The sequence below is a fragment of the Protopterus annectens genome, chromosome 1.part2, assembly GCF_019279795.1.
Source record: "Protopterus annectens isolate FY-2018-M chromosome 1.part2, PAN1.0, whole genome shotgun sequence".
NCBI classification, from domain to species: Eukaryota; Metazoa; Chordata; order Ceratodontiformes; family Protopteridae; genus Protopterus; species Protopterus annectens.
The window spans coordinates 823,928,429-823,943,333 of NC_056727.1; the positions used below are offsets into that span (position 1 = coordinate 823,928,429).

The 14,905-nt window shown below is 37.8% G+C and overlaps 1 protein-coding gene across 1 annotated transcript in view; it reads right to left on the reverse strand.

Moving 5' to 3' along the window:
• RYR2 (ryanodine receptor 2) overlaps nucleotides 1–14,905 on the reverse strand; it is a 6,224,161-nt gene that overhangs the window by 4,508,363 nt on the left and 1,700,893 nt on the right. The window lies entirely within an intron of this gene.

Sequence of the window (14,905 nt, forward strand, 5' to 3'; positions counted from 1 at the left end):
AGCGTTCAGTCTTTGTCCAACAGAAGGGTAACCTACAGCACTGTGGACAGAACACATGGATTTAAAGTTACATATCTAAGCTTAAATCCCATCAGCTTGCAGTTTAAAATGCATGACCCTGAGCAAGATGGTTAACATATCTTTACTTCTGGATTGCCCCTAAAAAAAAAAATTTTCTGATTGCTACTGTTATGTCTATCTCATTAACAAAATACATCAAAATGTGGCACAGCACTTAGCAGTCATTACATATCCACAGCCTAAGTCTAGATTAATAGTGATAAGAGAATGGTCAAACTATACATCTTCGCCCTGGCTGGATAATGAATTTTCTCCAGTCAGGTGTTAATGTACTGGCAATGCCCAGTAAAAAAACAAACAAAAAAAAAAAAAACAAGTCTACTGCTTCATGACAGCTTATATCTGCTGAACCTTGGCAGAGAAAAAAAGCAAACTGCTGCCACTTTTTTATGCTTGGTAAATGTGGCTTTGCTGTTTAGTGAGCTCAACATTTTTAAAAAAAGTAAATAAAAAAAGGAAGGCTTGCTTGTCTGCACATGTGCATGTGTGTTTTTGCATGCCAGAGGAAGAGAGAGAGGGAGAGAGAAAGAAAGACAACGTGAGTGAGAGAGAGAGACAGAGTGAGACACAGAGACAGAGCTGACTGCAACAGGAAGCTCATCAGCAAGCATTCCCTACAGAATACGAAGAATGAAAATGTCATGTTTGGTATTATTCATTGACTTCCATAAGTGATTTGCTAGCAAATACCTAACATTCTACCAGGGACAGAGCAGAACTTTCCAGCAAAATCAATTTGTGTGTATTTGCATGTGTGTGTACATGTGTGTGTGTGTGTGTGTGTGTGTGTGTGTGTGTATGTTTTTCTCTGTATATGACTGTGAATCTGTGCTTCTGAATGTGTGTGTGTGTGTGTGTGTGTGTGTGTGTGTGTGTGTGTGTGTGTGTGTGTGTGTGTGAGTGTGTGTGTGTGTGTGTGTGTGTGTGTGTGTGTGTGTGTGTGTGTGTGTGTGTGTGTGTACATTAAATAATTATATTTTGTATGTAAAATACTTTCTCCAAAAACAATTAAATATGCAAGAGTAAGTCTGAAACATTAGGTAGAGGAACTAATTATTTTAAAAATATAAAAAAGTATATAAAGTAATAAAAAATACAAAACGATTGAGCAGACAGCCCATTTTCTAAGTAAGTGCAATAATGCCCTCCAGGATAGGTGTTAACAGGGAATTAATGTCCTTCCAGAGGTGGTAAGGCATTCCACCTGCTGTGTTGGGCCTCACAATACCCTTGGACATGCATTATCTGTTGTGAATTGTTGCTTGCTTAGATATTGATAGCCCGAGTCAAAATCAAACATTTTGAGCTTCTCAGAACAGCTTTACATCCATACTTTCTGCTTTTAGGTTTGGAGTGTATAAATAGAGGAGCCTAAGTTTTAACAAACATTTTCTGTTGAACTCTTGTTGATGATATCTGTGATCACTGAGTGCAAGTTAGCATAAAGGAAAAAAATCAGCTCCTGCAAATTATTTAATTTATTAACTGGAAAATGTTCACGTCCACAGGAAAAAAGTTGTGTATTTGTATAGACTCATTGTTAATATACTGTTGGAAAAATGGTTGACTGTGTGAACAAAGTCTGTTTTATGCAATAACATTTTAATAAAAATAAAGTTAATTTTAGCCATTTGAATATAAATACTGTCAGTAAAATCTGCAAGAACAGAGAAATTCAAGACAAACAACAGAACAAAGCTAGAGCAAGTTTGTATGACTTAGGAGAACAGAATTATTTGTTATTTTTGAAGCTTAAAGGTCATTTACTTTGATGAAACCACAAATAAGGTTGCCGTCAGACATTTCAAGAACGTGTACCATTTATGAATTTGAGATGTATTGCTCAAAATGAAATTCATCTATTTCACTTGCAGAACTTCAGGAACAATTTCTCAAAAATACAAATCTTCACCACTTGCAAACTGCACTGTCTTCATGAAAATGAAGAATCTGATAGCTGGGCAAAAGGCCAAAGCTCTAGACATAAGCAGATTCTGCCTTAAATCTTCCAGGTAGACAGCAATAAACATCCTGCCCATGCTAATAATCTTTGTTACCAGACAAGAACAACAGTTTCTGCTTGGCAGAACATTTTGGATTCAAAATAAGCATTATTTTAGTTCAATCACTTTACATATAACACGATGGGAAAAAGGTAGCAAGCCCACTGGACATGTAGCCCCTTTTGAGGGATAAAATAGGACCAATGTCTGGTTAAATGAGTTGCTCAGATTGATATAATGTCTAGGACTAACAGTACATAGTCCAAAACCTCTGTGTCAAACCCAGGCTTAATCACAGAGACATGGTAAATATTGGGATCAGAAGCAATAGTAATAGACAACTTCAGGAACAAAAATTAATTATTTTTTTTCTCCTGATTCCCCACTGACTCCATACCCACCACCTAAATGGCACATTAATTTCCCCTAGGGGTGAGGGGTTAAGCAAGCAGAGTGTTTCCTGACGTCCTGGCTAGAGAATATTTTTCTTCTCTTATGACCCTACCACTTCTCCTTGTAGATGCCCATGACATCAAAAGGGATGATGTGCAAAGGTTGAACATAAGGGTCACATGCTTATTTTATGCAAGGCATGTCAGCTGAAACACCCTAACACTTAAGGGCAGCAACTCTTGCAATCCCAAGTCTTCACTTGGTATTTTAATGCAATGTCCACACCCTGGGCATCCACCTCTCAACCCTCCACATAACACAGGGATGAGTGTGCTCTGCCTCATCATTCCTTCCCCTCCCTCAGACAGCTCTTCTGGTGCCCAGTCTGATAACGTAACCAAAGTCACCTAGGTCATAATCAGTGCTTTTACCTTCTGTGCCACAGACCTGACTATGGTACACCAAAGTTGATGTGGTAGCAACTGACAATAGTTTCCAGGCAGTGAAAATGGAACAACTGGAACTAAATTAAAAAAAAATGCAGAGTTATGTACTGTAGTGGTGTTAGTGGAAAGGCCACAGAAAAACTTAGCTCTATGGGGTAAACTTATATAGGAGAGAAGGAAATTTATTTTGGAATATAGTCAGCCTAAAATAAATGTTACTTTGGGAAACAAAATGGTATCAGGACAGCTAACATGCTTTTGGAATTTCTTACAAAAAGTCTATCTTTGTATACAATTTTGTGTTATAGATTTCACAAGACTGTTTTTATCAAGTGGTGTTTTTATCCCTTGACTTGTTATCATATGACTTTCATCACATTATTATTGTATATTTAAAATGCAGCATCTCTTAAGAGTTTTTTTTCTAAAGAAGTCTTGGTTTTTAAGATGAAAGTGCTAAAATAAAATTCCATAAAGCAAACTCTTTGCTAAGTACACAACATGTTTTTTTCTCTCTGGAAAGCTGCTGGGATACCTAGCTTGTAGAATAGAGATCATAGATACTAACGTTCTATATCAATGAAAAGAAAAGTGGAAAATCCACATCAGATGTTTTGTGCCCCAGCATCCATGGAGAAAAATGAAAATTAATCTAGACTAAATTATTCAGTGTAAAGTTACAAAAGTATTGAACGGATGGATATAAGAAAGAAATAACAATATTGAAAATGGATATAGTATGGACAGAGGAAGGATGACAAGGAGACAAGGTGGTGGAATGAGGAAGTACAGGAGAGTATACAGAGGAAGAGGTTGGCAAAGAAGAAATGGGATTGTTAGAGAGATGAAGAAAGTAGACAGGAGTATAAGGAGATGAGGTGTATGGCAAAGAGATAGGTGGCGAAGGCTAAGGATAAGGCATATGAAGAGCTGTATGAAAGGTTGAACACTAAGGAGGGAGAAAAGGACCTGTACCAATTGGCTAGACAGATGGACCGAGCTAGAAAAGATGTGTAGCAGGTAAAGGTGATAAAGGATAATGAGGGAAACATACTTACAAGCAAGGAGAGTGTGTTGAGTAGATGGAAAGAGTACTTTGAGGGGTTGATGAATGAAGAGAATGAGAGGTAGAGAAGGTTGGATGATGTAGGGATAATGAATCTTGAAGTGTAATGGATTAGCAAGGAGGAAGTAAGGATAGCTATGAAGAGAATGAAGAACGGAAAGGCTGTTGGTCCATATGACATACCTGTGGAAGCATGGAGGTGTTTAGGTGAAATGGCAGTGGAGTTTTTAACCAGATTGTTTAATGAAATTTTGGAAAGTGAGAGGGTGCCTGAGGAATGGAGAAAAAGTGTTTTGGTACCGATTTTTAAGAATAAGGTGATGCACAGAGCTGTAGTAACTACAGAGGGATTAAACTGATCAGTCACAGCATGAAGTTATGGGAAAGAGTAGTGGAAGCTAGGTTAAGAAGGGAGGTGATGATTAGTGATCAGCAGTATGGTTTCATGCCGGGAAAGAGCACTAGAGATGTGATGTTTGCTCTGAGAGTGTTGATGGAGAAGTACAGAGAAGGTCAGAAGGAGTTGCACTGTGTTTTTGTAGACTTAGAGAAAGCGTATGACAGGGTGCCTAGAGAGGAGTTGTGGTATTGTATGAGGAAATCGGGAGTGTCAGAGAAGTATGTAAGAGTGGTACAGGATATGTGACAGAGGTGAGGTCTGCGGTGGGATTGACGGATGCATTTAAGGTGGAGGTAGGATTACATCAAGGATCAGCTCTGAGCCCTTTCTTATCTGTAATGGTAATGGACAGGTTGACAGACGAGATCAGACAGGAGTCCCCGTGGACTATGATGTTTGCAGATGACATTGTGATCTGTAGTGAGAGCAGGGAACAGGTGGAGATGACCCTGGAGAGATGGAGATATGCTCTAGAGAGAAGAGGAATGAAGGTCAGCAGGACTAAGACAGAATATATGTGTGTGAATGAGAGGGAGGATAGAGGAATGGTGAGGATGCAAGGAGTAGAGGTGGCGAAGGTGGATGAGTTTAAATACTTGGGGTCAATAGTTCAGAGTAATGGTGAGTGTGGAAAAGAGGTGAAGAAGAGAGTACAGGCAGGATGGAGTGGGTGGAAAAGAGTGTCAGGAGTGATTTGTGACAGACGAGTACCAGTAAGAGTGAAAGGGAAGGTCTACAAGAGGGTAGTGAGACCAGCTATGTTATATGGGTTGAAGACAGTGACACTGACAAAAAGGCAGGAGTTTGAGCTGGATGTGGTAGAATTAATGATGTTAAGATTTGTACTGGGTGTGATGAGGGTGGACAAGATTAGGAATAAGTATATTAGAGGGTCAGCCCAAGTTGAAAGGTTTGGAGACAAAGCCAGAGAGGCAAGATTATGTTGGTTTGGACATGTGCTGAGTAGGGATGCTGGGTATATTGGGAAAAAGATGTTAAGGATGAAGCTACCAGGTAAAAGGAAAAGAGGAAGGCCTAAGATAAGGTTTATGGATGTGTTGAGAGAGGGCATGCAGGTGGTTGGTGTGACAGAGCAAGATGCAGAGGACAGGAAGAAATCGAAACAGATGACCCGCTGTGGCGACCCCTAATGGGAACAGCCGATAGAAGATGATGAGAAAACACAAAACACATTTGGATATGACTTTGATATTCCACAGTGTCATGAGGTAGTGGAAGAGACAAAATCAAAAAGGGAGGGTGGAGTAGAAAGGAATATGAGCGGCAGATGCAAAGATCAGCTTTTAAGACAGAAGCTGGCTGTGCCCTATCTGAAAATACAAGGTCTGTGTTTAAATTAATTTAAGTGAACAGAAGGGTTCAAGGATGGATGGGAAGGAGTAGGCAAAGAGTGGTATAGTGTGGCAGTAGAAGAAACAGCATAAGGACAATGTGTGATTATTTATTACTTATTTTAATGTGTGCCATTTTTGTAGATATATTTGCTAAGAGGGTAGATCCAATGTGGTAAGGACATTTCTCACGGAAACCAGGGGAGAAAAGCACCACCATAACAAAACTGAAATAAAAATCAGGTAAATAATAAAGATAGTTTGAAAAATATGTTCTTACAAAAGTTAAAGAGTTAAAAACTATATAGCAGCAAATTAAAGTGTCAAATGAACAGAAGAATGCAATAAAAATGTATCTGTTACTGCATGAAAGCAAATAGTTTTCAAACTGAATAGGAACAGTACAGCAACAAAAGAATTAAGGTACGTTAGAAGAGTTACTGTTGACTCATGTAGTACAGGATTACTAACCCAGTATGAAGTGTTTGAAGCATAGTGTGGGAAGGCCTGAGACAATGTCACATGTGCAGGGAATAAATTGGGTAAAGAATAAGGGACTAAGTTACACAATCCAGTGTTACACACAGCATGTGGTGGCTGTGTCCCAAAGTGCCAGTTTAACTCATTCCCTCCAGCACAGCTCTTTTGAGTGTGTACCTTTAACTCTCAACGGGTGTGGCTTCAGCCTTTAAAAAATAAAGTTATCACCTTACAGTTCTAACAAATACTCATTGACAGGAGGTCAAATATCAATACAGTTGTGTTTGGCAACATGTATGCTTCAAGATAAAATCTTCTGATACCTTGTATGTAGAATGGTTTTGGAATTATTAATGCAGATATGAACAAGAAATATTTGATGCCTAGAGGAGTAGTAAGAGGTAACTGCAGAAATGCCTGGAGGTGCACTTGGCTGTAATGAGTTAAAACAAGGAGGTGCTTAACTACCATTACATAGAAGGGAAAAGGAGGACGATAAAAAGGAAAAGTGAGGAGATGCAGGTAGTAGGGGGGAATTAGAGAAGTGTATATGAAATGAAGAAATTTAGGTGACAGCGGAGTATGCAAATTTGACAGGCCCATTGGTAACGCCATTTTACTCCACATGTAATTCAGACAGAAAGTTCAAGGAGACAGATGGCCCATCAAGGGAACTAGTGATAGATAAGACTTTTGAGACTGTTTGTAAGTATGGTGAGAGGTACAATTAATTTGGTTAATACAAATACAAAGACAGATGCAGCAGATCTGTGAGCGGCAGGTCTGGTTAGGAAATTAGCTCTGGAGGAGGACATATGTCTTGGTGGAATGTACCATATGAGTAGGAAGTACAGGGATATACATTTCTGATATTTCTGAAAAAGGAAGAAGGCAAAGCAGAGATAAGAGACTGAGAGGGAGACAATGTCTTGGTGTAGAAGCATACCTATGGTGGGGCAAAGGGTGCAACCACTCCAGGCACAAGATGTTAAGGACAGAAAAGACCTGTTTTGTTTATGACCTAAAGTTAAACATGGTGGGTATGCACGACTGGGGAATGGCGCAGAGAGCCAGTAGTTTTACCTACTCCTCCATTTTGTTCATATCAAAGGTTGATTTGAATGAAATATCCTTACACTTGTTTTTCAATATATGAAGTTTTACTGAATAGCATTTCCTCTAATATAGCTAACATGACCTTCAAATGATAACTAGTTTTTGTATGGCTGCCTTATACACCGGAGTCAGGATTGTGTGCTTTTAACCTGTTTTGGACATTATATTTCTACCTGTTGTGACTTCATTTTGGGTGTTGATGCACCTTTTTTACTGGACTTCGAGTGATTGCTTTTACTGCATCTGAACATTAAAGTTTGTGTGGTTTTTACATCTGTTTTCTGGGGCTTTGGTGTTTTTAAGCTTCTGCAGTTTGTGGACATTCATTGGTGTTTGCTAGTTGGTTTGATGAAACGTAAGTTATTTACTGCAGGAGTTTAGATGAATGCTGAATCTTAACTACACTAGGAATTGTTACTAAATTTTACTAGCTATGTTCCATGAGCAGACTAAATTAACACCAATAAAGACATTTAATATGAACAGCAATGCTTGTTAACTGAATGCAACTTTCTGAACTTCACCTCAACAAAATTCAAAGAAAACATGTCTCCCGTACTGTCTGTACTCTACTGTTACAATAATTAAAACAATTAAATGTAAATATTTATGTTTTTAATTGGATAATAAACTGGTTAACAGAACAGATGCGTAAATTGGTTAACGGAACAGATGCAATGTGTTATATTTAAAGGTAAAACTTCTAGGTGGTTACCTATCAGTAACGCGGATCTTGCAAGGGTTAGTTCTGGAGCCTATATTGTTTAATGTGGTGTTTGCTGGCTTGCCCACATCCATCCATTTATGGGTAACTGGAATAGGTATCAAGTTTAATTATATAAAAAGTAAGATTTTACTATTTGAACGACACAAAGAATTGGGGTTAGAACAGGGTGGTCAAGAATGTGAAGTGGTAAAACAGATTATGGATCGTAATGATCTGTCCTTCAAGTTCCACTTACAGGAAATTACGATTAGAGTCATGAGAAAGATTGGATTAATTTTACTTATAATGTATTTGAGGGACCCAAACATCTTAAGGGTATTATTTATAACATTAACAGGACCAAATATTGAATATAAATGTTGTGCTTTATTCATGGCAGCTATTGTAATTAACAAATCAATACAAGGATATATACCAACTTAATTACATTTATGAAAATTTTGAGTATAAAGAAAGTTTAAAACTTCTAAATATTTACAGCATCATTTAAAGGTTAGTAAGAGGTAAATTGTGGCCCACATTCAGGGCATCTAGAGAAGAAGTGGGAAGATTTGTCTCTCATAAAAAGATCAACCTACAGGAATGAGAAAAAGGGGAATTTTGCTCTAAAAATATATTAACAGAACTAAAAAGAGATGATTTTATTTCCCAAAGTATACCAAGATTGCAGAACATTCTTCACCTAAGGTTTAGGGAATCGGAAACCTTGACAATTTTTAAGTTAAATTGCTAATTATATTGGACATAACTTGTACTTATGTAATACACAGAAGACTACCATATTAAAGGTCTAGCAGACCAGGGGTATTAAGGGATTAACTATGGATTTATCTCCAAGGTATGAAAAGATGCAATTTTGCACCACTTTCAGACTAAACACAAGAGCATACACTATCATCTGCTTAGTTATGACGAGTCAACTAACACTTGAAAAATGATGTTTAAAGCCAGGGTACCTTTTTGGCTAGGCTTATATAGGCCCTAGGGCCTATAGCCTAGTACCTACCAATGAATCTATCAGGGGCACAGGAAAATAATTTTCTTGGGTTGCAAAAGCCAGGGTACCTTTTCGGCTAGGCTTATATAGGCCCTAGGGCCAATAGCCTAGTACCTACCTATGAACCTATAAAAAACTTTGCTACTGCTAAGTACAACTCCTAAGACAGAACCAGTCAACATCCTTCCTTTAATTTGAAAGTCAGAGCAATAAAATTTATTTGATTACTGCATTTTGTTTTCTGCCAGACAGACTTCATCACTTAAGGCAAACTGCAATTACTACACAAATTAGCTATTTTTTTCCAAAGCATGTTAGGGAATAAGACGTTTTTACTGAGAGCTAGAAAATTAAATGAAAAAAGCATAACCTACACAGCTGCTTGCTGATAGAGAAATATATATTTTGTCAGACAAAAATCTTCCTACAGTAACCTGCTCCAAGCTAATAAAAGTCTAGGGAATTTCCAGTTTAAAAACATTCAAATTCTATTTTGTTCATGATAATTTTTGTCTAACATGTATGTCAGCAGTGAAGCAATGGCAGGTCTGTGGGACACAGACTCTATGTGCAAACACCTGAGGTGGGTGCAGTCATACTTACTTAAGTTATGACACAGATTACTGAATAACATTGATGCCACCCCCCCTCCACCACTGTCTTCCCTGTTTGTTACCCCAGCCTTCCACTGTTCTCTAGTTACATTTTGATCTTCAAGTCCTATGAATATTTCTATCTTTTACTCTGAGTAGAATTGTACTACTGCTGTCTCCATCTAGAGAAGGCTAATTCAGATTTCTGATCACAGTAATGTAATGAGTCTCTTCTTTATCCTTCAGGATAACTAACCTTTTCAACAAAACTAATTAAAAAAGCAGATAAAATGTGTCCATGGTACCAGTATAAGAATATTTTGATTTGTGCTATGAATTACAAACTAACTACATAATCTAGAGAAGGAAGGGAAGGAGAATGAAGAGCCAAGTCAGACAGACAAACAGAATGAAAGGCAAGCAGGAGCAGAGAGGGAGACAGAGACACAGAAACAGAAAAGTACAAGGAGAAGCGTACATATATTTCTGTGATTGCAGAGATCTCAAGTTAATATTTATTCCCTACTTTTTACTTACTGTAAATGTAAGAATGGGTACGCCAATGTAAAAGGTTTGATGCATAAATACTTTTATACCTCAGTGAAGGCTGCCAGCCTAGCCAGATAGAATTTTGCAGATACTTTTGTCATTTGTAAATATGAATGTAAACTACAGGCTTGTTGTCTTAAATGTAAAGCAATAGTGTCACATGTGGAACTGGGAAAACGTGACAACAGTGCACTCAACTGACCAAAGTAATGCTTGTGGTGACCCTTTGATGTAGACAGTGGTGCAGAAGGGTCTAGATGAAGAAATTCTTTCTATTGTTTTAACCAAGAGTTAAATTGCTAGATTTAAACATGCTAATGTATTTTTATTGCTCTGCTTCCTGACCAGCTGCAAGATAACAAAAGGAGATGTTAAGAATGTAAATGCAGTGTTTGTTAGCCTGGGAACCCAGGGAAGTATGAAGAATGATGTAATGTGTAGACTGTGAACCCCAGGAAAGAGTGAAGAATGATTTAATGTGTAGCCTGGGAACCCCAGGAAAGAGTGAAGAATGATGTAATGCGAATCAGAACTGCAATTTCAATTTAAACAAAGAGAACCAGAGAGTATAAAGCATTTTTGTCTTGACCATCCAACTCACAGCACTGTCTTGCTCATATGTAAGTTATCTTAGACTTGTGCTTTCTTTTAGAAATAGCTAGAAACTAGAAAGATTAGACTAAGTATTTTTCTGTGATGTCAGAACTGCACTGAATTATTTAAGTACGTCTCTGTGATCTCTGAACTCTTGACTAGCAATGTGTAGTAAGAAGTATTGTCTTGTGTTTTTATTATGTATTATTAAATATTTGAAAACCTTTCAACTATGGCTGTTTTGTGTAGAGATAATTTAAGCTCTAGAGTACATTGCATATTTATAGTGATTACTGTACCAAGTCACTCTAATAAGCCTTGACTGTTTAGTTATACTACCAATTGGATAAACATATTGCACAGTAATAATTGGACACCCTTTTAAGGGCCTTTAAGTTGCTGATAAATATTATCTGGGTGGTGGCAGGTGGTACTACTATATAGTCTGGGCAATAGTGGGACAGCTAGAGAACCTGTGCCAGCCTTTCCCAGGAGTGTCTGTGTGGTTGTATAAACTCATCTCAAAGTGTGTGTGTGTGTGTGTCTGTGTGTCAGATACTTGGGCAGGGACACAAAGCACTGGTTGGACAGAGAGGGTGCTGGAGGTTTTAGCTTGCTCAGCTGGCTGAGATCTGGACTCTATAGCTGTGCCAGTGGTGAGTCCTATTGGGGACCTGGAGAGCAAGGGAGTGAGCAGCCCCGGACTGACTGTGATCTCTGTGTGCTCTTAAGGGAAATAGCACTTTACTGTGTGTATTTGTTATCCTTTCTTCATATATGAGATGCCCTCTTTGGTGTTAGTGGTAAGGATTGAGGCTCCTTGATTGCTGGGCCAAGGCATGGGCATAATAACCTCCAACAATACTTGGAGAAAGGGTGGTCAGTTCTCAGGATTTAGCAGAATAAAACTACTTTACTTTTTCTTTTTTTATTATTTTTTTGTCCACTCAGACCTCATTAATACTGGACCAGGTCTACCAGCAACCACCTACCACAATGGACTTGTTCAAGCGTTGCTGGGGCCAGTCATGGATCTTGAGGGCACACTGGCTGCTTGGACATCTATGCTTCAATTTGGTATTTTTTTGTATGCCCTACCCACTATTTCCCTTCCCCATACCCCAAGCTCACTAGTTGCATCCAGAGGCAACTGCACTCTTTGGACCACACCTATAATCTCAACAAGTGTTGTGAGTGTGTGCCCTACCCTCCTAGGATAGGCATGCCCATCTCTCCCTACCTCTCCATCAGCAACCTGAGATGCTAATTGAACCTAGGTTAGCTGGGCCATAGTTAGGGCTTTATACCACTTTGTAACTGGAGTGGCTTCCATTTCTTTTTCTTGTCATATTTCATGTAAAAAATGTACCAGTGCCCCTTTACAAGTTTTATGTACAACTTTTATATAATTTGATGAGAGCTTTGCTACATTACCGATATATACAATATGCAATGAAACTTCAAAACTGGACTGTTGCAAGACAGCAGAATCATTACTTTAGCATTAGTGATTCAGTATGTTACATGCTCATCTCTGATAAAGGAAAATCAAAAGCTTCTTGAGCCTTTCCTCATACCTGAATCCAAAGGTAGAAGATACTACAATGTGACTTAAGGAATGATGCTTTCCCAAGATACTACCATGTCTGTTACACACCAAATCCTGATGTTCTTATAATGGTCTTTGTTAGCATTAATTATCTCATTGCACTTGGTTTGCGCTGTTAGCATAAATGGATAAAACCATGCCTATGGCCCAAGTGCTTGATGGGAGAGACAAGAAGGACAAGCATACCCATCGAGAGGTGGGAATACAGTCTCAAATTACCCTTTTGTAGATTCCTGGGGGAAGCCAAGGACTCACACATGAATGCATCTGTTGTGGTCATGACTCCAACTGATGCACATGTAGGTGTGGCCATGACACCACTGAGACCAATGCATGCCAACTCCGGACATAAAATGGGAGGTAAATTCCTTCCCATTAGCAGTGTGACACTACCCCCTCCCCCGTCTCCTCATTATCCATGTACAAAGGTTGAGGGTATATTGGGAGGGATAATATAGGAATGATGGACCCAGTACAAGAGGACAGAACATGGGTGTGGCTGATGATCAGGTATGCAGAGCCAGAAACAGTTACAAAAATGTATTCCATTTCACTTACTTGACAAAGAGTGGACTATTTAAATTTTCAATTTTATATATATATTACATTTACACATACACATACATACATATATGGGTCTGCGTTACTTGATCGAAATTTCACAATCTCGAACAAGAAACATAGAAACGCACTTAAGTGAAAGTGCACTACATCAAAAGTGGACTTTCTCAAAAGCCGAATCAAAACAAACTACTTTAAACCCCCTGCACCCCGCATGTGGGGGCTTTGCCTCCCGTACCCCCCTACTTAAATATATATATATATATATCTATATATATATATATATATATATATATATATATATATCTATGTACATACACACAAGCACACACACACACACATACACACACATACATATATATATATAATATATATATATACATATATATATATATATATATATATATATATATTTTTTTTTTATATACATATATATATATATATATATATATATATATATATATATATATATATATATATATATATGGATCTACATTTTTAAATTGAAAGTATGGTTCCTCAGAATAAAAAAAACAAAAACTATCTAAAAAAATAAAATAACACACTAATCGGTGTTATGCAGGGAGGCAAGCCCCCCCCTGCCCCCCCCCACCTTAATATTCTCATGCCGAGATCATACTACAGTGGGGAAAAGGGAATATTCCCTTAACCCCCACTATACTACGATCTCAACAAAGCTTTCCTTTATCGTACTTCAACAGTATACGCTGATGTACAACTAAGGCAACATGCAAACTACGTTTTCCTTTTTATTTGTTTACTTTAGCGAAAGTGCATGTTCGACAAAATGCACTTTTGCTAAAGTAATTTTGACAAATTACAGTTCGATGAACCGTACTGTCGATAAAATAAATAGGACCCATATATATATATATATATATATATATATATATATATATATATATTTTTTTTTTTTTTTTTTTTTTGTCCATATCCTTTCACCCTTATTCTTAGGTTATGGCAATGAAAAGACATCCATATACTGTAACACCTATAATGTTTTTCATCTGCAACCATTTAAAAACATTTGTTCACTAATTACGCAGCAGCTGTACATATGAAATTGCTACAGAATTCAGAGTTGCATACTGGGTGAGGCAGTCAGCTTAGCTGTTTCTTAAATCTAAATGCATGTTCTGAATAGGTCATACCACATATACACTGCCAGGCATAAGACAACATTTTTAACACTATCAGAGTGCAACATTTAATGCATGTTGATTGATCTTTGATTTATGACTCTTATTTAAGTAAATCCCACGTACTGCAAAACCAAATTATGCTTGAGGGATGACAATACAGATTTGGCTTAATTTTTGAGGTATAACTTCTGGAGTCTCTTTTTCTGCATTTCTTGACTACAACACTTTTCACAGTCTCTGTTTTTTTTTTTGCATTAGGACTGGTTGTTGCACTTCTGGCTGCTCTCCTTCCAGTAACATCAGTTTTGATGTATTTTCGTTTTACAAATATTTGGCTTTCACTACACGGTTTTCTATCTTTGTTCCACAAAGGATGCTGTTACAGCTGCTTTACCAACTTCTTCAACTTCAGGCTGTAAACTTATAGCTTTTGAAGTACTATTTTATTTACAGTCCATAAATCTGGTGGTTTATTTCCTAAAACAACACTACTACTTCCATGTCTGCAGATTTCTTTTTGTCATTTCCTTTACTTCACTGTTTGTTTCCTTATGTATCGACAATGCAGTGGAAACAGACCACTTTTTTCAAGCTTCAGCCTATCAACTGCTGAGCTGATGAGAGCAGAAACCAGTCCTATTGATGTGGACCAGCTAGAGATCTTATGGCAAAATAGAACTCAGGGAAAGTGGATATTTTGTAAAATGCTTACACAGTGGCAGATCCCCCTGCAGTTCTGGTGAACAAACAAATGTTCTGCCACATGTTGGAATAT